At 40.6% G+C, this 22,974-nt stretch overlaps 1 non-coding gene across 1 annotated transcript; it reads right to left on the reverse strand.

Moving 5' to 3' along the window:
* Nucleotides 1-22,549: 22,549 nt before the first annotated feature.
* On the reverse strand, nt 22,550-22,656 carry LOC138814401 (U6 spliceosomal RNA). The gene has a single exon (XR_011367980.1). It is a non-coding gene; the product is annotated as a U6 spliceosomal RNA (small nuclear RNA).
* Nucleotides 22,657-22,974: the final 318 nt, after the last annotated feature.

Here is a 22,974-nt window from a genome sequence, read left to right on the forward strand (position 1 = left end):
TAAATAAAAAATTAAAAGCCATGGGTTTCCAGTTCTCTGTTCTAGATACTTCATACATAACAAGTATACACAATAAGTGAGTCTCCTTCCTTCTCTCCTGTTTGCTCTCCTTCCCACTTTCTCAGTTACTGTAGTGCTAACTAGTATGGAGTTAAACATACCTGTTGCTATTGGTTATTTCTTTTGGAAAATCCTCACAAAAATACATTGCTCCTGATAGCTGCTTTCTCATAATTTTTTTATTCCCCCCCTCTACCCCTGAAGTGGAATAAATGCTAGACTGAGAAACTCAAAAGGGGATTGAAGGCCCAGGGTTGAAGGTATGTGGGGAAAGAGAAGAAAAGCAGGAAATAGTTTTTCCAGACATTGATTTTTACTGTCACCACCCCTACATCAATATACCCTTTACAAACCTAGTTAATTATCAATTTTTGTGAGAAAGCAAAGCTGCCGTGATCTTTTGAAAATACTCTGAACACAAAGTAAGCTTCCAGTTTATGAACAAACAATGATTTGTTTGTGTCTCTTTCACGCTCTGTGTGGCTTCAACACTGTAGGAACTTATTTTGTGTTTCATCCTTGCCATCACTTTCTTTTCCATTGTTTCTGTCTCCTTTTTGCCCTACTTTCTTTACAATTGACAAGGGTTTCCATGTTAGGATTTCTGTCTTTTTTGTGGTACTAGGGTTTGAACTCAGGACCTCAAGCTGGCTAGCAGGCATTCTATCACTGAGCCATACCTACAGCCTTTTTTATTTTTGGACTGCTATCCTCCTATTTTTAAATTTAAATTTATTTTATTTTTGTACCAATTCTGAGGCTTGAACTCAGAGCCTAGGGACTGTCCGTTAGCTTTTTGGTTTAAGGCTAGTGTTCTCCCACTTGAGCCACAGCCCCACGTGCAGATATTTTGATGCTTAATTGGAGAGAAGAGTCTCATGGATTTTCCTGCCTGGGCTGGATTTCAGCTACCACCATCAGATTTCAGCCTCCTGAGTTAGCTAGCATAAAAGGTGTGAGTCACTACACCTATTTTTTAATTCCCACTGTCGTTGGGATGATACAAAATTTCTTTCTGGTGAGATGGAGCCTCATAGGCTTATTGGCCAAAGTTGTCCTCAAATTGCTATGTTCCCGATCTCAGGCCTCCCAAGTAGCTGTAACTATAGGCATGAGCCACCTGTGCCCAGACTATATAATGATTTCTATATTTTTAATAGGATTGGAAATCCTTTTAAGTAGTTGTTCTTTTTAAAAATTATTATTATTATTATTATTATTATTATTATCATTATTAGTTGTGGGGCTTGAATTCAGGATCTGGGTGCTGTCACTGAGCTTTGTGCTCAAGGCTAGCACTCTACTACTTAGAACCACAGCTCCACTTCTGGTTTTCTGGTGGTTAATTGGAGATAAGAGTCTCATAGCCTATCCTGCTTGGGATGGCTTTGAACCATGATCTTCAGGTCTCAGCCTCCTGAGTAGCTAGGATTACAGGCGTGAGCTACCAGCACCCAGCAAAAATTAATTTCTTTTTTTTTTTGTTGTTTGTTTGTTTTGTGGTCATGGGCCTGAACTCTGGGCCTAGGCACTGACCCTCAGCTCTTCAGCTTAAGGCTAGCACTCTGCCACTTGAGCCACAGCACCACTTCCAGCTTTTTCTGCTTATGTGGTGCTAAGGAATCGAACCCCGGGCCTCATGCATGCAAGGCAAGCATTCTACCACTGAGTCACCTTCCCAGCCCAAAAGTTAATTTCTTTAAAGTACTTGCTTGACAAGCATTCTGGCATTAAGATACATCCAATACTTATCTATTAGGTTTTATAAACTTTTATCATCCTCCTCCCCCCCTTCCTCCTCTTCCCTCTTCCTTCTCATTTTCCTCCTCCTTCTCTTGTGCCATTACTAAGGCTTGAACTCAGGGCTTGAGCACTGACTTGTAGCTTGCTACAAGTCATGGAGCTTGAATTCAGGGCATGGGCCCTGTCCCTGAGCTCTTTTGCCCAAGGTTAGCACTCTACCATTTTGACCCATAGCTCCACTTCTGGTTTTCTGGTGGTTCATTGGAGATAAGAGTCTAACAAATTTTTCTGTCCTGAGCTGGCTTTGAACCGCAATCCTCATATCTCAGTCTCCTAAGTAGCTAGGATTACAGGTGTGAGCCACCAGCACTCAGTGAGTCTCTTTCTTAAACAAAGTTCAGTGACTGTGTTATCAAAAAGCATTCCCGGGCTGGGAAGTTGGCTCAGTGGCAGAGCACTTGCCTCGCATGCCTGAGGCCCTGGGTTCAATTCCTCAGCACCACATAAGCAAAAAGAAAAAAGCCGGAAGTGGTGCTGTGGCTCAAGTGATAGAGCGCTAGCCTTGAGCTGAAGAGCTGAGGGACAGCGCCCAGGTCCAGAGTTCAGGCCCCACGACCGGACAAACAAACAAACAAACAAACAAAAAAAAAAAGCATTCCCAATGCCACATAGGTTAGGTAAAGTAGAGGCATCATATAAAGTCTCTTGGTCTGGTTTGTCTTCTAATGGCCTGTGTCTGGGCTGTGACTAGAGCTTCTCAGGGCCCTCCCGAGTCAGGCTGGAAAGCTAGTTGGGGCAGAGTGGGGTAGTTCTCTTCTCCCAGCTGTGCTAGGTTCTCTTGGAAGCAGACCATTGTAAAGGAGAATAGACTATTTTGGGTTCCTTTGCAAAGAGTTCTTTTTTTTATCTTACTCCCTGAGAATCTTGGGGCCACCTGGAGGTAAAATACAGGAGAGAGTGGCCATGGGGGTGAGGGGAACATGAGGAGGGCTCTCGAGAGTTTGTATCTCTCTCTCAACCTAGTGGTCTTTGCTTATTCTGTAACCATTTGTTGTTCACCTTTTAAGTGTTCTTACCTGGCTCTAGCTGCAGCTTCTTCTTCATGTAAATGGTAGTTTCTGTTGCTGCTGGCTTCTCAGTTTCCAAGGAAGGTGTCTGCACTGGGACTGAAATTCTCTGATAATCTAAGACTTACTTGCTCTTAGTTTGTTCAGCATTTCCCTCGCTTCTTTTCTTCTTTTCTCCCTTCCTCTTTTTCTTTCTCCTTTCCCTCTTTTCTTTTCCTTCTTCCCTCTCTCTCCTCCTTTTCTCTTTCCCTCCCTTCTTCCCCCTCCCTCTTTCTCTCTCCCTCTCCCCTTGTCTGTCATGGGGCTTGAATCTAGGCCTGGGTGCTATCCCTGAGCTCTTTTGTTCAAGGCTAATACTCTACCACATTGAGCCATAGCACCACTTTAATTGGAGATAAGAGTCTCATGGACTTTGCTGCCATGGTTGACTTTGAACTTTGGCCCTCATATCTCAGCCTCCTGGATAACTAAGATTACAGGCTGAGCTACCAGTACCCAGCAATATTTCTTTTTCTTTTTGCTAGTTCTGGGGCTTGAACTGTGGGCCTTGCCACTGTCCCTGAACTTTTGTGCCTACGACTAGCACTCTACCATTTGAGCCACAGCTCCACTCCTTTCTTTTTCTTCTTCTTTGTCCCTTCCCTCTCTTTCTTCCTCCCTCCCTCTTTCTTTCCCTCCCTCCTTCCCTCCCTCTCTCCCTCCCTCCTTCCTTCCTTCCTTCCTTCCTCCCTTCCTTCCTTCCTTCTTTCCTTCCTTCCTTCCTTCCTTCGTCTTTCTTCTTTTCTTTCTTTGCCTCTATCCCTTCCTTCCTTTCTCTTTGTTCATTCTCGTGTTGCAGTTAAGGCTGAGGTATTCCAAGCTCTGCCTGTGACACCAAAAACTGAAAGTCAATGCTATTGATTTTGTTTCCAGTCCTGGGGCTTGAACTCAGGGTCTGGTCACTTTCCCTGAGCTTCTTTTTGCTCAAGGCTACTCTACCACTTGAGCCATAGCACCACTTCTGGCTTTTTCTGTTTATGTAATACTGAAGAATAAAACCCAGAGCTTCATGCATGCTAGGCACTTTACCACTAAGCCACACTCCCAGGCCAATGCTATTGATTTTTTGTACATTAACTTTATATATTGAGATCTTATGAAATTTTTTTTGTTTGTTCTATCATTGACTTTCTAGGTTTTTCATGTTTGCTATAAAGTCATCTGCAACTACATATCATTTGTTTTAAAGTTTTCTTTTCCTTATGCCTTTGTTTCCTCTAGTCTAATTGCTTTGGCTTTGGCTGTGGAGACTGGAAATTTTGCCTTATTTCTGAAGTTAGTGAGTTTTCCTATTACATAAGATGCTGGCTTGTGGACTGAATTTCATGTGTTTTAGTCTGTGTCAAAATGTAGTGTATCTATGTATGTATGTGTGTGTATGTTTGTATATGTGTGTGCACACCAATAAATGGGTTTGAACTCAGGGTCTAAGTATTCTCCCTTAGCTTTTTTGCTCAAGGCTGATTTCCCACCACTTGAGCTACAGCTCCACTTCTGGCATTTTGCTGGTTAGGTAAAGAAAAGAGTTTCCTTGTCTTTCCTGCCCAGGTAGGTTTTGAACTGTGATCCTGATTTCGGCCTCTTGAGCAGCTAGGATGACAGGCATAAGCCACTGATATCCAGTGAGCTCAATATTTTTAGTTATGGAAAGGCTAAAAGACTAGGAGGTGACTTTCATTAAAAAGATAGTGGCTTATGCCTATAATCCTAGCTCAAGGGGCTGAAATCTGAGGATTGAAGTTGAAAGCCAGCCCAGACAGGGAAGTCTGTGAGACTCATATCCAATTAACCACCAAAAAACTGGAAGCAGTTCTGTGGCTCAAAGTGGTAGGGTGCTAGCCTTGAACAAAAATATATCAGGGACAATGCGCAGACCCCAAGTTCAAGCCCCATGACTGACCAAATGAACAAGCAAGACAACTTGTTAGCCCAGCTCTTATTAGCCTGAGGCCAGGGGCTCACACCTGTAATTCTATCTCAGGAGGCTGAGATTGTGGTTTGAAGCCAACTTGGGCAGGAAAGTCCGTGGGACTCTTATCTCCAAACCATCTAAAAACCAGAAGTTGAGGTGTGGTAGAGCACTAGCTTTGAGCAAAAAAAGCAAGCAAAAGCAAGCAAGCAAGCTCTGGGACAATGTCTAGGCCCTGAGTTCAAGCCCCACAACTGACCAAAAAAAGATAGCTTGTTATAGTCCCAGATGTCAAGAGGTGGGGCATACTACTCCAAAAGAGCCACACGAGGAAGCACTAGGGTCTGTCAAGCCTCAGAGGGAGGTGAGAAGTAGGACCAGAGCCCATTGTGGCTTCTGTGGGGAAAAAATAGGAAAAAACAGGGTAAGCAGGCTTTGTGTTGCACAGTTTGATTAATTTTACTGGCTGGCTGGGTACAAGGCTGACTTTAATAGTCTGCTAGTTGGCCTAGAGTGATTAGTGCAAATACATAGTGGCTCTGAATTTGAAGAGATAAGGTGCTCTATTGTCTGTAGGAACTAGCCACCTGTGACTAGCTCCAGGGTCAGCAACTATCTGAATGTTCAAGCATCAGAATGCCAAAAAAAGTAATAAATAAATAAATAAATGGTTAATTTAGCATGGTAAGGAAATACTAGTCCATTTTAATTACTTTAGAAATTTCAGGAAGGATTGTTTGAATTTCTTTTGCTTTTATTACAACTTCTAAGATGAGTGTTTAATTTTCCCTTTTTTCCAATAATTATTAAGCTAACCATATGATTTTTCTTCTTAGACCTGTTAGGATAGTGAATTATATAAAATAGATTCTTTATTTGTGCTGATACTAGGACTTGAACTCAGGAACCCTAGTTCTTACTTGGCTTTCTTGATCTCAGCTGGTGCTCTACCTCCAGTCTCATATTTTGCTAGATAATTGGAGATGGAGTCTCATAGACGTTTTTGCTTAGGCTATATTTTTTGAACTGTGACTTTCCCTTCCAGGTTTTAGCCTCCTGGGAAGCTAGAGTTACAGTGTGAGCCACTGACACTGGCTTAAAATATTTTCTAATATTGGCCTGTTTTAAACTTCCTAGTATAAATCTGGTCAGAGAAGGTTATTTATTTTTAAATATATCAGGACCTACCTTTTGCCAGGCACCGTTGACTCATGCCTGTAATCTTTCTTACTCAGGAGGCTAAGATCTGAGGATCATAGCTTGAAGCCAATCCAGGCAAGAAAGTCCATGAGATTCTTATCTCCAATTAACCAGAAAAAGCTGGAAGTAGAGGTGTGGCTTAAATGGTAGAATGCCAGCCTTGAGCAGAAAACTCTAAGCAAGAACAGAAGGCTTTGAGTTTAAGCCTCAGTACTAGTGAAGAAAGAAAGAAAGGAAGAAAGAAAGAAAGGAAGAAAAAAGAAAGAACAGAAAGAAAGGAAGAAAGGAAGGAAGGAAAGAAGGAAGGAAGAAAAGAAGGAAGGAAGGAAGAAAGTCTAAACTAATTATGAAAATCAATCCCAAAAATTATAAACATGTTTGTGTATGTGTGTGTGCATGCATGTGTGTATGTATCTGCATACATGCATGTGTGCCAGTAGTGAGGCTTGACTCAGGGCCTAGCTGCTTTCCTTTGGTTTTCTTTTGCTCAAGGCTTATCCTCTACTGTTTGAGCCACACATCTCTACCTCCATGAATAAGATTTTACTCATGTAGCACCGGGCGCTGGTGGCTCACGCCTGTAATCCTAGCTACTCAGGAGGCTGAGATCTGAGGATCGCGGTTCAAAGCCAGCCCGGGCAGGAAAGACTGTGAGACTCCTATCTCCAATAAACCACCAGAAAACCGGAAGTGGCGCTGTAGCTCAAGTGGTAGAGCACTCGCCTTGAGCTGAAGAGCTGAGGGACAGCGCCCAGGCCCAGAGTTCAAGCCCCACGACCGACAAAAAAAAAAAAAAAAAAAGATTTTACTCATGTAAATGTTTAGCATGGCACTTTAAAAAAATCTTATGTTATAGATTTTATTTACAGTCACATACTCCAAATGAGAAAACAGAGAATTTATACATAGTAATACTACCTCACAAAGTCAAGTTTATAACTCAAGAAACATCTTTTACATCACTATGCAAAACATCTAAGGTCAAGAACATGGTATTTGGTCTGGGAAGGTAGCTTAATGGTAGAGTGCTTGCCTTGCATGAGGCTCTAGGTTCGATTCCTCAGCATCACATAAGCAGAAAAAGCCAGAAGTGGAGCTATGGCTCAAGTGGTAGAGCACTAGCCTTGAGCTGAAGAGTTGAGGGCCAGGGCCAGGCCCAAAGTCCAGGCCCCACGACCGACAAAAAAAAAACACAAAACAAACAAAAAAAAAAACCACACGACATTTGGTATCTTAAAGGCAGATAAAAAGTGAAGTTGGATTTCTAGACTGAAAATGCTTTAAACTACAATCAAAGAAATAAGTCCTTCTCGATCATGAGGCATGCTTTGTCTTGAAAATTCATGGTTGGAAGTACCTAATGTAAGCACAGCTACAGAGCCATTACTGAGAATGCTCAGTTGAAGTCTGAACGCTTATACTCAAAAATCCCTCCGCTAACCTTTATGAAGGACATTTGAATAAGTATCAGATTCATGTGCCAACAAACACCATGAAATGCTGTCTGAGTTGTTTGCTTGCCATCAGTAAAATATAACAAGCTAGAGCATACACACTAAAAGTTCAGGTCACCTAATGAAATACACACTGTCCTCTGAGTTTCTGAGTATGTGCTTCTAGCAATGATGAATTTACAAATAACTTCTGAATTTCAGTCACTCTTTGATGACTAAAGGAACATGTAAGTAACAAGTAGCAGGATCTCGCTCAAGTGAGAGTTGTGGCTCTATTTATGAGAAAGGACCTGTCAGAGCATCTGTGCTCATGTCTGAACACATAGGTGTGCACTTACCTAGGTAACATTTATTATTGTGATAATTCATGACTGTGTTTTTCCAGAACTAGGACGAGGCAGTGCACCCATTCCACCAAGAGCCAAATCTGCAGCACAGATGTGATGAAAAATGGGCAGAATTTATAAGATTATCTCTTTGTAGCTTTGTATGTCCCTCCCCCACAGTATAACCCCTGCTTTCACTATATTTGATGTCAGTATAACTTGTAGAGGAGATGGGGAAAAACAAGTCGTTTAAGGACACAGGTGGACCTGTTGCAACAATGAGAAGTACAAGTTGTCATGTCGAAAACGAGCTTTACAATGTTGGTGCAGGGGGAGGGGGGGGGAAATCTGGGAGGATTGGGTGGGGGGGTGGGGGGGAGGCTGGGAAGGGATGTGAAGGGTAAACAAAGGAGGAGGCTGCAATGCTTGATAAGAAATGTACGCATTAACCTGCCCATGTAATTGTAACCCCTCTGTACAGTGTGTTCACAAAAAATAAAAATAAAAAAAGAAAAGAAAAAATGGGCAGAATGGTGTTAATTTTGCTGCCCTATTATCATGTAAGATCTTTCTTTTCTCTAAAACACAAATCTAAGTCCATTGTAATCCTTGCCATGGTTCCCTCAGTACAACGGCTCCCAAACTAAACAACATTTCTAACAGCTTTGTTTACCTCCAGTAACCATCCTTGTAGGAGTTCATTGGTAACATGCGTAGAACAACGTTCTGATGCTTTTTTTCCTTCAGTTTCATATACATGTGTCTTATTGTGTTGATTCTTAGAAGCTGATCACAGAAATTACCAATGTATATTTTACCAAATTATAAGATAAAGAAATTCCAAGCCAGGCGCTGGTGGCTCAACGCCTGTAATCCTAGCTACTCAGGAGGCTGAGATCTGAGGATCGCGGTTCAAAGCCAGCCCGGGCAGGAGAGACCATGAGAGTCCTATCTCCAATAAACCACCAGAAAACCCGAAGTGGCGCTGTAGCTCAAGTGGTAGAGCGCTAGCCTTGAGCTGAAGAGCTGAGGGACAGCGTCCAGGCCCAGAGTTCAAGCCCCATGATCGACCAAAAAAAAAAAAAAAAAAAAAAGAAATTCCAAGGCTGGGAAGATGGCTCAGTGGTAGAGCGCTTGCCTTGCATGCCTGATGCCTTGGGTTCGATTCCTCAGCACCACATAAGCAGAAAAAAGAAAGCCAGAAGTGGCGCTGTGGCTCAAGTGGCAGAGTGCTAGCCTTGAGCTGAAGAGCTGAGGGACAGCACCCAGGCCCAGAGTTCAGGCCCACCACTGGACCCCCCCCCCCCAAAAAAAAAGAAATTCCATGATTTTTGTACAGACTATATCAACAGTCATTTGACTACTGTTCATTTCGAATGGTAACTTTATATTTAGATTGGAAAACTATTGGTCTGTAGAATTCTGCTAACACATTCCATTTAGACTCCTATAATAGAAAATAGGACACAGCAGAGACTCCTCTCCCTTCATTCTCTGAACTGCTGGCTGCAGTCTGATGAGTTCTATATGAATAGGCCTGAATTCTTAAAGGATCTGTACTGTGGCCATGTTTCCAATCTCTTCATACTTTTTTTTTTTTTTAATTGTGAAAATACTGTACAGAGGGATTACAATTACATGGGCAAGATAATGAGTTCATTTCTTATCAAGCATTGTAGCCTCCTCCTTTGTTTCCCTTTCCCATCCCTTCCCATCCTCCCCCCCTCCGCCCCCCACACCCAATCATCTCCTCCCCCCCTCCCCCACCCCCCCCACACCAAAGTTGTAAAGTTGGTTTTCGACATAACGACTTGTACATCTCATTGTTGCAATGGGTCCACCTGTATCCCTATTCAAACGATTTGTTTTTCCCCTCCCCTCCACAAATTATACCGACATAAAAAACAGTGAAAGTAGGGGTTATACCGATACCGTGTTGGAGGGACATACAAAGCAACAAAGAAATATTCTTATAAATGTGTTAGAAACAATCGCATGAAAGAAAAAAATTTGAATACATATCTTAGGGTTCATTTCCCTAACATCAACTTATCTGACCTTTTCTGCTTGACTCAGACATATACTAGATATTGAAAATAAGGGAAACCATGGGACCTATGTTTCTTTGGGCCTGGCTTACTTCACTTAATATAATTTTTTCCAAGCCTTTCCATTTCCTAACAAATGGGGCAATGCCATTCTTTCTGATGGAGGCATAGAATTCCATTGTATATATATACCACATTTTCTTGATCCATACGTCTACTGAGGAACAATAAACATAGTCGTGCTGGTATCTTTAGTGTGGTTTTGTTTGTGAACATTTGGGTAAATGCCCAAAAGTGGGATTGCTGGGTCATAGGGGAGCTCTATGTGGAGTCTTTTGAGGAACCTCCATACTATTATCCAAAGTGGTTGAACAAGTTTACACTACCACCAACAATGCAGTAAGGTTCCCTTCTGTCCACATCCCCTCCAGCATCTGTTGTTATTAGAATTCTTGATTTTAGCCATTCTAACTGGGGTGAGGTGGTATCTCAATGTTGTTTTGATTTGCATTTCTTTTATGGCTAGGGAGGTTGAGCATTTCTTCATGTGTCTATTGGCCATCCTTCTTTCCTCTTCAGAGAAGTTTCTCTTTAAGTCTTTAGCCCACTTATTTATTGGGCAGTTGTTTCTTTGAAGATTTGTTGTTGGGGGATTTAATTTTTTGAGTTCCAGGTATATTTTAGATATGAGACCCTTGTCCGTTGTATGGCTAGTGAAGATCTTCTCCCAATCGGTGGGCTTTCTATTGATCTTGCTAGCTATGTCCTTTGCCATGCAGAAGCTCTGCAATTTCATGCAATCCCATTTGTCCAATCTTTCTTTGATTTGTTGTGTTTCTGGGTCTCTATTAAGAAAATTTTGGGGGCTGGGAAGGTGGCTCAGTGGTAAAGCGCTTGCCTTGCATGCATGAGGCCCTGGGTTTGATTCCTCAGCACCACATAAGCAGAAAAAAAAGAGAAAATTTTGGCCTGTACCAAGGAGACCTAGGGTTTCTCCTATTCTATCCTGTAATGTTTTCAGAGTGTCTGCTTTGACTCCAAGGTCTTTGATCCATTTGGAGTTGATTCTGGTGCAGGGTGATATATAAGGATCTAGCTTTAGTTTTCTACAAGTAGTTAACCAATTTTGCCAGCACCATTTACTGAAGAGGCTGTCTTTCTTACATTCTATTTTTTTTTAGCTCCCTTATTGAATATTAGATGGCTATAGGTCTGTAGGCTCATTTCTGGGTTTTCAATTCTATTCCATTGGTCCTGAGGTCTGTTCTTGTGCCAATACCAAGCTGTTTTGATTACTTTGGCTTTATAGTAGAGTTTGAAATTTGGTATTGATATTCCTCCAGCACTGTTCTTTCTGTTGAGAATCATTTTTGCTATTCAGGGTCTATTATTGTTCCATATGAATTTTTGGATTGCCTCTACTATTTCCTTGAAGAATGAGGCTGAAATTTTGATAGGTATCGCATTGAATTTATAGATAGTCTTGGGAAATATTGCCACTTTCACGATGTTGATCTTTCCAATCCAGGAGCATGGGAGTTTTTGCCACTTTCTAAGTTCTGTTTTGATTTTCTTTTTCAAGTTTATAAAGTTTTCATCATAGATGTCCTTCACTTCTTTGGTTAAGTTAATTCCTAGGTATTTTATTTTTTGTGGGGCTATTACGAATGGAGTTGCTTCCCTAATTTCAGCCACACTTTTCTCATTGTTGGCATACAGAAAAGCCATTGATTTTTGAGGATTAATTTTATACCCTGCTACTTTGCCAAAATTTTGAATCAGCTTGAGTAATTTGGGAGTGGAGTCTATGAGATTCTTTAAATACAAGATCATGTCATCTGCAAAGAGAGAGAATTTTACTTCATCTTTTCCTATTTGGATCCCTTTTATGTTTGCATCTTGTCTTATTACTGTAGCTAGGCATTCTAATACTAGATTGAAGAGATGTGGAGAGAGTGGACATCCTTGTCTTGTTCCTGAGTTAAGAGGAAATGGCTTTAGTTTTTCATCATTAAGTATAATGCTGGCTGTAAGTTTGTCATATACAGCCTTTATTGTATTGAGGAATGTTCCATGGATTCCTAATTTTTCCAGAACCTTCATCATAAAGGGATTTTGGATCTTGTCAAATGCTTTTTCTGCATCTATTGAGATAACCATGTGGTTCTTATCCTTGCTCCTGTTGATGTGATGAATTATATTAATTGATTTGTGTATATTGAACCAGCTTTGCATCCCTGAAATGAATCCTGTTTGATCTTGGTGTATGATTTTTTGGATGAATTGTTGAAGTCGATTGGCCAAAAATTTTTTTAAATTTAATTTTATTTTATTTGAGAACATACTGTACAGAGGGGCTACAATTACATGGGCAGGATAATGCATACATTTCTTACTAAGCATTGCAGCCTCCTCCTTTGTTTACCCTTCACCTCCCTTCCCAGCCTCCCCCCTCCCCCCACCCAATTATACCCCCCTCCCCCCCCACACACCGACATTATAAAGCTGGTTTTGACATGACATTTTGTACTTCTCATTGTTGCAACAGGTCCACCTGAATCCTTAAACGACTTGTTTGTCCCCATCTCCTCCACATGTTATACTGACATCAAATATAGTGAAAGCGGGGGTTACACTGTGGGGGAGGGACATACAAAGCAACAAAGAAATAATCTTATAAATGCGTTAGAAACACATGCATGAAAGATACGAAAACATTAAAATACATATTTAAGGGTTCATTTTCCTAACATCACATTATCTGACCTTTTCCGCTTGACTCATACCTATACTAGCTATTGCAAATAAGGGAAACCATGGGACCTATGCTTCTTTGGGCCTGGCTTACTTCACTTAATATAATTTTTTCCAAGTTTTTCCATTTCCTAACAAATGGGGCAATGTCATTCTTTCTGATGGAGGCATAGAATTCCATTGTGTATATATAACACATTTTCTTGATCCATTCATCTACTGAGGGGCATCTGGGTTGGTTCCATATCTTAGCTATGGTAAATAATGCTGCAATAAACATAGTTGTGCTGGTAGCTTTAGTGTGGTCTTGTTTGTAAACATTTGGGTAAATGCCCAAAAGTGGGATTGCTGGATCATAGGGGAGATCTATGTGAAGTCTTTTGAGGAACCTCCATACTGCTTTCCAAAGTGGTTGAACAAGTTTACATTCCCACCAACAATGAAGTAAGGTTCCTTTCTGTCCACATCCCCTCCAGCATCTGTTGTTGTTAGAGTTCTTGATTTTTGCTGTTCTAACTGGAGTGAGGTGATATCTCAATGTTGTTTTGATTTGCATTTCTTTTATGGCTAGGGAGTTTGAACATTTCTTCATGTGTCTATTGGCCATCCTTCTTTCTTCTTCAGAGAAGCTTCTCTTTAAGTCTTTCGCCCACTTATTTATTGGGCAGTTGTTTCTTTGAGGATTTGTTGTTGGGTGGTTTAATTTTTTGAGTTCCAAGTATATTTTAGATATGAGACCCTTGTCTGTTGTATGGCTAGTAAAGATCTTCTCCCAATCGGTGGGCTTTCTATTGATCTTGCTAGCTATGTCATTTGCCCTGCAGAAGCTCTGCAACCTTATGCAATCCCATTTGTGATTGGCCAAAATTTTGTTGAGAAGTTTTGCATCAATGTTCATCAAAGAAATGGGTCTATAGTTCTCTTTCTTTGATGAGTCCCTGCCTGGTTCTTCATACATTTTTATGTCATGGTTTGGCCTCACATATTTAAAAATCCATTGGTTTCAAATATAATACTCATCCCAATCCAGTTCCTACTACATTTTTCATGTTTTTAAAAATAACTTTTATTGAGATTAAGTGATTACATACATTTCACAAATTTCACAGTTTTGTGGGATAGAAATACTTAGTTATGCTGGGCGCTGGTGGCGCATGTCTGTAATCCTAGCTATTCAGGAGACTGAGATCTGAGGATCGAGGTTCAAAGCCAGCCCGGGCAGGAAAAGTGAGACTCTTATCTCCAATAAACCACCAGAAAACTGGAAGCGGTGCTGTGGCTCGAGTGGTAGAGCACTCTCCTTGAGCTCAACAGCTGATGGGCGGCACTTGTTTTTATGCAGGACAGTTCTATGACCTAGAAGATGCCCAGCATCCCTAGCACTCATCACCAAATGCCATCAGTGCTACGCCCCTCCCCAACATCAGCTATTTCAAGAATCAAACATGCTTCCACTTTGTTGGAAAAAAAATCACTGAACTAGACCCATTTGGGCTTAGCCATTATTTTATTCCTGCAATACCATCAGTTTTGAGCACCATGGCTTTATATAGACACCTGAAGCATAGCTGAAACTTATAGAAAATGGGCTTCACATATAGCTAAAATAAGGGTGTACTATTTATCTCAAGTCAATTAACCATAGATCTACAAAAATAATACTGAACAGTACAAGGTGCTATGAGAGATGGCCTGTCATTTATTTATTTATTTTAAATAATTTTTAAATTGAGATTAAGTGATTACATAAATTTAACAGTATTATAGGAGAGGAATACTTAAAGTCTCAAATACATTTTAACCTTCACAAGGTAAATTGTCATGATCTTGGTCTATAACCTCTCGTTTATTTTAATTGTGGTGTGGAAATGTTACAGTGACTCAGCAAGAGTTTTTTAATATAACTAGGTTATGCCTTTTGGCGGAGGGCAGGGCGTGTCTTTCCTAAAGAGATAATTACAAAACAGAAAAATAAATATATCCGAATTATCATCAGCAGTCAACAATAGTGTGTTAGCTTTCTATGTCTGTAACAAAATCCCTGAATTAATCAACTTAAAAAGAGGAAAGGTTGCTGGGTGCCGGTGGCTCACACCTATAATCCTAGCTATCCAGGAGGCTGAGATCTGAGGATCACAGTTCAAAGCCAGCTCAGGCAGGAAAGTCTGTGAGACTCCTTTTTTTTTTTTAATTGTGAAAATACCATACAGAGGGGTTACAATTACATGGGCAAGGTAATGAGTACATTTCTTATCAAGCATTGTTGCCTCCTTCCTGTTTCCCCTTCCCATCCCTTCCCATCCCACCCCCTCCTGTGAGACTCTTATCTCTAATAAACCAACAGAAAACCAGAAGTGGCACTGTGGCTCAAGTGTAGAGCACTTGCCTTGAGCTGAAGAGCTGAGGGCAGTACCCAGGCCCAGAGTTCAAGCCCTACAACTGACCAAAAAACAAAAAACAAAACAAAACAAACAACAACAAAGGAAAGGTTTCTGTTGGCCTGTATCATGAGAGATTTCAACCCAAGGTTCATTGGCCTTGTTACTTTTGAGTTTGTGGTAAGCCAGCACAGTACAGTGGGAGTGTATGGGGAGGAAGCCTGTCACCCCATGGCTAGGAACGGGAATGGGAAGCTGAGCGTAGTAATCTGTGCAGGAGGATTACTTCAAGTCATGCCTAGTTTGAGGCCGGCCTGAGTCATATAAAAAGACTCAGCTCTAATTTAAAAAGAAAATAATAATAAGACAAGAGAAGGGGCCTAACAGCACATTGAAGAGAATGCCCTGGGTAGCTAGAGGCTCTCCTACAAAGCCTCACTTCTGAAGGTTCTGCCACCTCCTAATGGTGCCCTGAATGGGGGTGAGGGTCAAGCCTTCAGAACATGGACTTCCAGGGACACTGATCCAAACCACAGCAAACAGCTAAATATGTTTTGAGAAATGATGATCCTACTTCTTTATTTTGGGCGGTGGTAAGACTTGAATTCTGGGCTTGGGCACTGTCCCGCAGCTTTTCAGCTCAAGGCAAGCACTGTACCACTTGAGCGACAGTGTCACTTTTGGTGTTCTGGTGGTTTATTGAGATAAGAGTCTCATGGACTTTCCTGCCCAGACTGGCTTTGAACCATGATCTTCAGATCTCAGCCTTCTGAGTAGCTAGAATATAGGTGTGACCCACTGGTGCCCGGCTTTACATTATTATTTTTTTTTTAAATTGTACCAGGGGCTGGGAAGGGGGCTCAGTGGTAGAGCGCTTGCCTTGCATGCATGAGGCCCTGGGTTCGATTCCTCAGCACCACAAAAGCAGAAAAAAGAAAAGCCGGAAGTGGTGCTATGGCTCAAGTGGTAGAGCACTAGCCTTGAGCTAAAGAGCTCAGGGACAGCACCCAAGCCCAGAGTTCAGGCCCCATGACCGGACCCCCCCAAAAAAAATTTGTACCAGAAATATGCAGGACCTTTATGGAGAAAAAAAAAACCCACAAAACTCTCTGGAAGGCAAAGGAATAAATATAATATTTCAATAAAAGCTTCTGAGTAGGAAGATCCAGAAAGTAGCCAGTGTGTGTGTGTATGTGTATATATATATATATATATATATATATATATATATATATACATATATATATATATGTGTGTGTGTGTGTGTGTGTGTGTGTGTACATATGTCAGAGTGTGTGTGTGCTGTTTTGGGTGTGAACTCAGGACCCTGTGTTTCTTAATTGGTTGGGTTTTGTTTTTGTTTTTGTTTTTTAATGACTAGTGCTATGCCACACCCTCACGTCTGGCTTTTTAGTGGTTATTTGGAGATTAAAGAATCATAGAGTTTCTTGCCCCAGTTAGCTCTGAGCCTGGATTCTTGGATCTCAGCCTCATGAGTAGCAGAGGATTACAGATGTGAACCACTGGTGCGCAGCAAAACTGCCATTCTACATCATGAAAAATTTTAACTCTAACTTGTAAGATAAAAACATGCGAAAACTTTAGTTAACAATTTCTGCACACCATTTTTGCTAATACTTAAAGGAATCTTAACCACTTACATTGCTAAAGATGTATAGAAAGGAGAACTTTGTATACCTTATTGGTGGTTTTATAAATTAATTCAACTTTTAAATCAACTCAATAACAGGCAGTAATGCCCTAATATGACAGTGTATTGCCTGCCTGTGGCTCATACCTATCATCCTAGCTACTCAGGAGGTTGAGATCTGAGCATCACAGTTGGATACCATCCAAGACAGGAAAGTCTGCTTAACTACCAAAAAGCCAGAAGTGGAGCTGTGGCTCAAGTGGCAGAGCATTGGCCTTGAACAAAAAAGAGGCCCTGAGTTCAAGCCACAGGACTGGCACACACAGACACAGACACATACACACACACACACACACACAATGTCAACGTATTTACACTTCTGTAAAATTTTTGATACTAATTTCTTTTAGGAATATGAGAAATAACTTTATTTAAATTTTGGATAAAAATTTTAATGAGATTTAAAGATTTAGGCTTAAAATAAAATCACTAGAGAAGAGATATGGATCAAAAAACCCTTCAGTGTTGATAGAATTATTATATTCAGGTGTTTCTTTTTCTCCTTTCTTAATTCTTCTGTGTTGACAAGGATACTCTTTATAAGTAAAACAATACAAATCCTTATGTTTCAGTAGATACTAATGCCTAACCCTGTGCCTGGCTCCTGGAGCGTTTGATGCATTTTAGTAAAATTGAGTTGTCCCTTGGCTACCAAGCCCATTCACTGTTTTGTTTTTGTTTGTTTGAATTGTTTTTTTAGTGCCTGTGTCTGGACTCAGGCTTGAACTCAGGGCCTTGGCTCTCATTTAGCTTTTTTACTCAAGGCTTATGCTCTGCCACCTGAGCTACACCTCCAGCTTTTTGCTGGTTAATTGGAGATAGGGTCTCACAGACTTTTCTGCCCAAGTTGGCTTCAAACCTCAGTCCTAATGAGTAACTAGGATTACACATGTGAGCTACCAGCACCTGCTGGCAATCTTTTTTTTTTTTTTTTTTTTTTTGTCAATTGTGGGGCTTGAACTCTGGGCCTGGTGCTGTCTCTGAGCTCTTTTTTGCTCAAGGTTAGTGCTCTACCATTTGAGCCACAGCACCACTTCCAGTTTTCTGGTGGTTAACTGGAGATAGGAGTCTCACGGACTTTCCTGCCTGGGCTGGCTTTGAACCACAATCCTCAAATCTCAGTCTCTTGAATTGCTAGGATTATAGGTTTGAGCCACTGGTGACCAGCCCTGTCCACAATCTTCTAACCATTCAGAATTCCCTTTCCAGAAAAGATTTCAAAATGGATTCAAGTAACACTTAATCCTTGGTTGGATACATGCCAAGTGAATAACTCATTTCTTATCCAGACTTTAGGCTTTCTAGGAACATAGAGAATTTAGATAACTGGGATGCCCAGATTTGCAAACATTTCTGAATCACCTCTACCTATATTTTGTAGCTTATAAAATGGTATGATTTTTCCTACCTTTCCTACTAAGGAATTTTCATACTTGGATTATTTTTGGTAATTGTGTGGTTTTATTGTATTTTTGCAAGGTGATAATTTAGAACCAGCTTTTACTAAAGGACTCGTTAGCATCTAAAATTATAACTATGGAAAAGTTGCTGCCTCCATGTACTGGTATAAATTAAATTCTGGATCCTAATGTTTAGAAAGAGACCTCTCAGCTACTTTTAACAGATTTTTCTCACAGGACTCTGGAAAATAAAATTGTACAGGTTATCTTTGCTCAGGTACCCATATGGGAATACCCATATGGGTATAATTAGTAAGATTGCTTTTGGGGGTCTAAATATTCCCATGCTCTGAAATTTCTTTTTCTCAGTTATTTGGAGATTTTTCTTTCTTCCACTAGAAAACAAAACATGGTGCCACCTACTTGCATTCTCAAGCATTACACTTAGAATTACATTCACTTAGCTAATTTTCTTCTTTCTTTCCTTTCTTTTTTCCTCCCTCCCTCCCTTTTTCCTTCCTTCCTTCCTTCCTTCCTTCCTTCCTTCCTTCCTTCCTTCCTCCCTTCCTTCCGTGTGTGTGTGTGTGTGTGTGTGTGTGTGTGTGTATGTGTGTGTGTGTGTGTTGCCACTCTACCACTTGAGCCACAGCTCCATTTCTGGCTTTTAGCTGGTTAATTGAAGATAAAGAGTCTCTGAGATTTTTCTGCTCAGGCTGGCCTTGATCCTCAACCTCAGATCTCAGCCTCCTTAATAGCTAATATTATAGCCATGAGCCACTAGCACTGGGCTACCCTTTTTCAACTCCAGTTAAGGCATGCAAAAATATGAGGATTCTGAGGATGAGTTTGACTTACTCTTGCCGTGAGCAAATTTTCAGTCCAGCTGAAAAGATTCCCATTACCAAAGGATATTGGGATGTGGGGCCACAGGAACCTATAGTAAGAACATGCAACATTTATGGATCATCTAAATACTTGTGTTCCACCAGTCGGGTAGACTGGCGGGGAGGCTATAATAAAATAGCCTCATCTCAACATAAAAGCTTCTTCCAAATTCAAAGGCCACATTAATTTGTCTCATAAGATAATTGGGGAAAGCTACTATATTTGACACTTGTTGCCTGCCCTGGATCAACTACAGATATCACATCCAAATTCTTTATTTCAGCAACGACTCATAGTTGAGATGCCCAAATGGTTACACTATAGTCATCTTATTGGTGGCTCCGATTTGAAGTTGTTTAGTATTTTTTATTTTTTTATTTTTTTGTCCATCAGGGGGCTTGAACTCTGGGCCTAGGCTCTGTCCCTCAGCTCTTCAGCTCAAGGCTAATGCTCTACCAGTTAAGCTATAGCACAATTTCTGGTTTTCTGGTGGTTTATTGGAGATAACAGTCTCACACATTTTCTTGCTCAGGCTGGCTTTGAACTGTGATCCTCAGATCTCAGCCTCCTGAGTAGTTAGAATTACAGGCGTGAGCCACCAGTGCCCTGCTGAAGTTGTTTAGTATAACTCCAATAAACCAATAAACTCAAATTAATTCTCAATTTCATTTTCTTCCTCCTTGTCCCTGACCAGTTACATGAGGATCTTGCATCTTTTGCATAGGCCAACAGGGAAATTCAAGGTGATTCTTCACAAATTATACTCAAGGGATTGGAACCAAAAGGCTGACAAATAGATGTACCTATTTAATTACCTGTCAAATTTCATTTGTTCCTATCACTTCTATAGATCTGATCAGATTTTAATCCATCCAAATTCTCAGGTTCTATAGACATTTTTCAGCTGAAACAGTACACATTAAAATTTCTTTACAATGTTATATTATCTTTGAAGTAGTTGTACAAAGGCGTTTCAGTTCAATCTGCCAGCTGATAAGTACAATGCATTATTGGCACCCCTTCCTTCTCCCTTTATTACTTTCAAGTCTCAACGTTGTTGGAAAGATATAACAAGTCAACTGCTTAGGAGAAAACTTGCCAGAAGAAAAATATGTAACCCTAATGTTTGTTTTTTTAAAAAAAATATTTCTTTTCTTCTTTAATGGATTGCCCAGGGGTCTAAGTACATGTTTCTAATGGATATTATATTATTGGTATTATATTGTTGTTATTATTATGATGTTTTTGTTTTTGTGCTGATCCTGGGGCTTGAACTCGGGGCCTGGGCATTCATTGTCCTTGACCTATATTGCTCAAGGCAAGTAATCTACCACTTAAGCCACACCTCTACTTCTGGCTTTTCTTGATAGTTAATTGGAGATGAGAGCCTTTCAGACTTTTCTGCCTGGGCTGGCTTTCAATGGCAATCCTCAGATCTCATCCTCCTGAGTAGCTAGGATTACAGACATGGGCCTCTGGTACCCGGCTTGTTGATGTTATTTTTGAGGTATAGGCCTGTGGATAGCTAAGTACAGTTTATTTATGGCAGTACTGGGATTTGTACTCAGATCCTTGTGCTTAGTAGGTAAGTGATCTACTAGTTGAACCATGTCTCCAACCCTTAGTTTAATTATTTTAATTGCTGCATAGTCTCCTATTGTGCGATATAGTTGTGTGCTTGTAATTTAATACCTTTTCCTGACATTAAATGTTTATTTTGTTCTTGTTTTAAAAAATCTTGGATTAGTTTTTCCATTTTGTGAATTCTCCTTAAATTCCTACAAATGCTACTGTAAGGTAGTGGCTGAGGATCTGGACTGTGGAAGAAGGGAGGACTATCCTATCTTTCCATGTAATCTGTGCATCTTTATTCCTGGAATTGGGAGTGTTTCTTAATGTATCTATATCTTAGTTTAATCCTCTGTGGCTAATAATAGTATAGTGATTTCTCTCAGCATATTTGAAGGTAACTACCTCATTACTGTCCAGCGTTTACTGTTCTGATAAGAAGTATGGTGAAATTCTTTGGTAGATAATCTATTTTTTTCCTATCATGGGTTTTAGGATTATCCCTTTGTTCTTAATGGTCTCAAGTTTCACTGTCATGGCTCTTAATGTGGAATTTATTTTTTAAATGATTTCCTACTTAGTACCTAATCTGTATGATAATGTATTTCTTCAGTTTTGAAAAACTGTGACATTATTTCTCTCTTCTAAATCTATTCTTCCATTCTCTCTTCTTCCCCTCCCCTCCTCTCCCTTCACCTTCCTTTCTCTTCCTTCCTTTCTCCAACACAGGACCTTAAGCTTCACGGAGTTAAAATCCCCAGCTTTGACCTTTTTGAAACAGTATCTCATTTGATAGCTCAGCTTGACTGTGAACTGACTATGAAGCCCAGGCTGGCCTGGATCTCATGATTCTCCTGTCTTTGCCTCTTTAGTGCTGGGATTATAGGGGTGAGCCACTATGCTTGATGATATCCATTTTTACTGAGTTTTCCATTTCTCTGGTCATATTTGATTTTTTCCCCAATAGATCCCAATTTTCTATGTACTATCCTTTAGAACTAGTATTTTAAGTCAGGGGCTAGTGGCTCATGCCTGTCATTCTAGCTACTCAGGAGCTGAAATCTTGGATCACAGTTTGAAACCAGCCCAAGCAGATAAGTCTAAGAGACTCTTACATCCAATTAAACAAAACAATTAAAAACAAACAAACAAAAACTAGGAATGGAGGTTTCAGCTCAAGGGCTGAGTCCCAGCCTTGAGCAAAAAGACCAAGTGAGAGCAAAGGCTCTGACTACAAGTCCCAGGGCCAGCACACACACACACACACACACACACACACACACACACACACACACACACACACACACACACACACACACACACACACCCCACACACACACACAAGAAATAGCATTCTCATTTTCTTTCTTGGGGGCATTATTATATGTCTTTCACTAGAGCTTTTTCCCTCCTCTCATTCCTGACTTTATAAACTATTTCCTCCAAGCTGATTTTTTTTCCTGTTTGTTTGTTTCCTGTTTGTCTCTATTCAGGATAGAAGATTCTGTTGGGTGACTGGCAACCCTTGCTCACTCATATTAAAGAGTGAAAAACTGACAGCTGATAGGAAGCTTCCAAGAGTTAGATAACACAGAGAGATGATAGATTGATAGAGAGATAGCCACAGAACCACTTCTGTAGTTTTGTTGTTAATTGGAGATAAGAGTCTCCTGGACTTTTCTGCCTTTGAACTGAATCCTAAAATCTCAACCCCTCTGAGTAGCTAGAATTACAGACCTGTGCCATTAATACATAGCTCCCCTCTTTTTCTTTCTTTCTTTTTTTAAATTGTTATTATAAAGGTGATTTACAGAAGGGTTACAGTTACATTAGTCAACTAATGGGTACATTTCTTTTGGAACAGTATCACCTCTTCTCTCAGTCACTCCCCGTTTTTCCCTCCCACCCCTACTCACAAGTTGTATAGTTTATTTTCAACATAGTGTCTAGTGAGTAGCACTGTTTCTGTCTTTTCTCTTTTTTTTAATCTTTTTTTTGGTGAAAATAAAAATATGGAACGCTTCATGAATTTGCGTGTCATCCTTGCTCAGGGGCCATGCGAATCTTCTCTGTATCGTTCCAATTTTAGTATATGTGCTGCCAAAGCGAACACTCTGTCTTTTCTTGAACATTGGATTCTGGCCTCTGCAAAATCCAGAAGAGGTGGCCAGATCTGCCTCAGCATTAAAAGTTGCAGGCATAGATGTCTAGAGGAGTTGGAGAATGTCCTAGAGCAAAGCAACTCTTACAAAAACAGCTCAGATCTTAGCCCTAAACTGTTTACTTCCCTACTTCATCCTCAGCCCATGCTGACCTGGCTCAGGTCTCAGACAATGGGGCCACCTGTCAAGGCCTGGTCTGGTGTGTTTTTGGTCTTTAGGAGAAGAAAGAAATGTGCTTGTATGGAGCTGCTGTGAGCAGAAAGATCAAT

The sequence above is a fragment of the Dipodomys merriami genome, unplaced genomic scaffold (genome assembly GCF_024711535.1).
Source record: "Dipodomys merriami isolate MVZ:Mamm:240054 unplaced genomic scaffold, mDipMer1.0.p SCAF_6, whole genome shotgun sequence".
In the NCBI taxonomy this organism is placed as follows: domain Eukaryota; kingdom Metazoa; phylum Chordata; class Mammalia; order Rodentia; family Heteromyidae; genus Dipodomys; species Dipodomys merriami.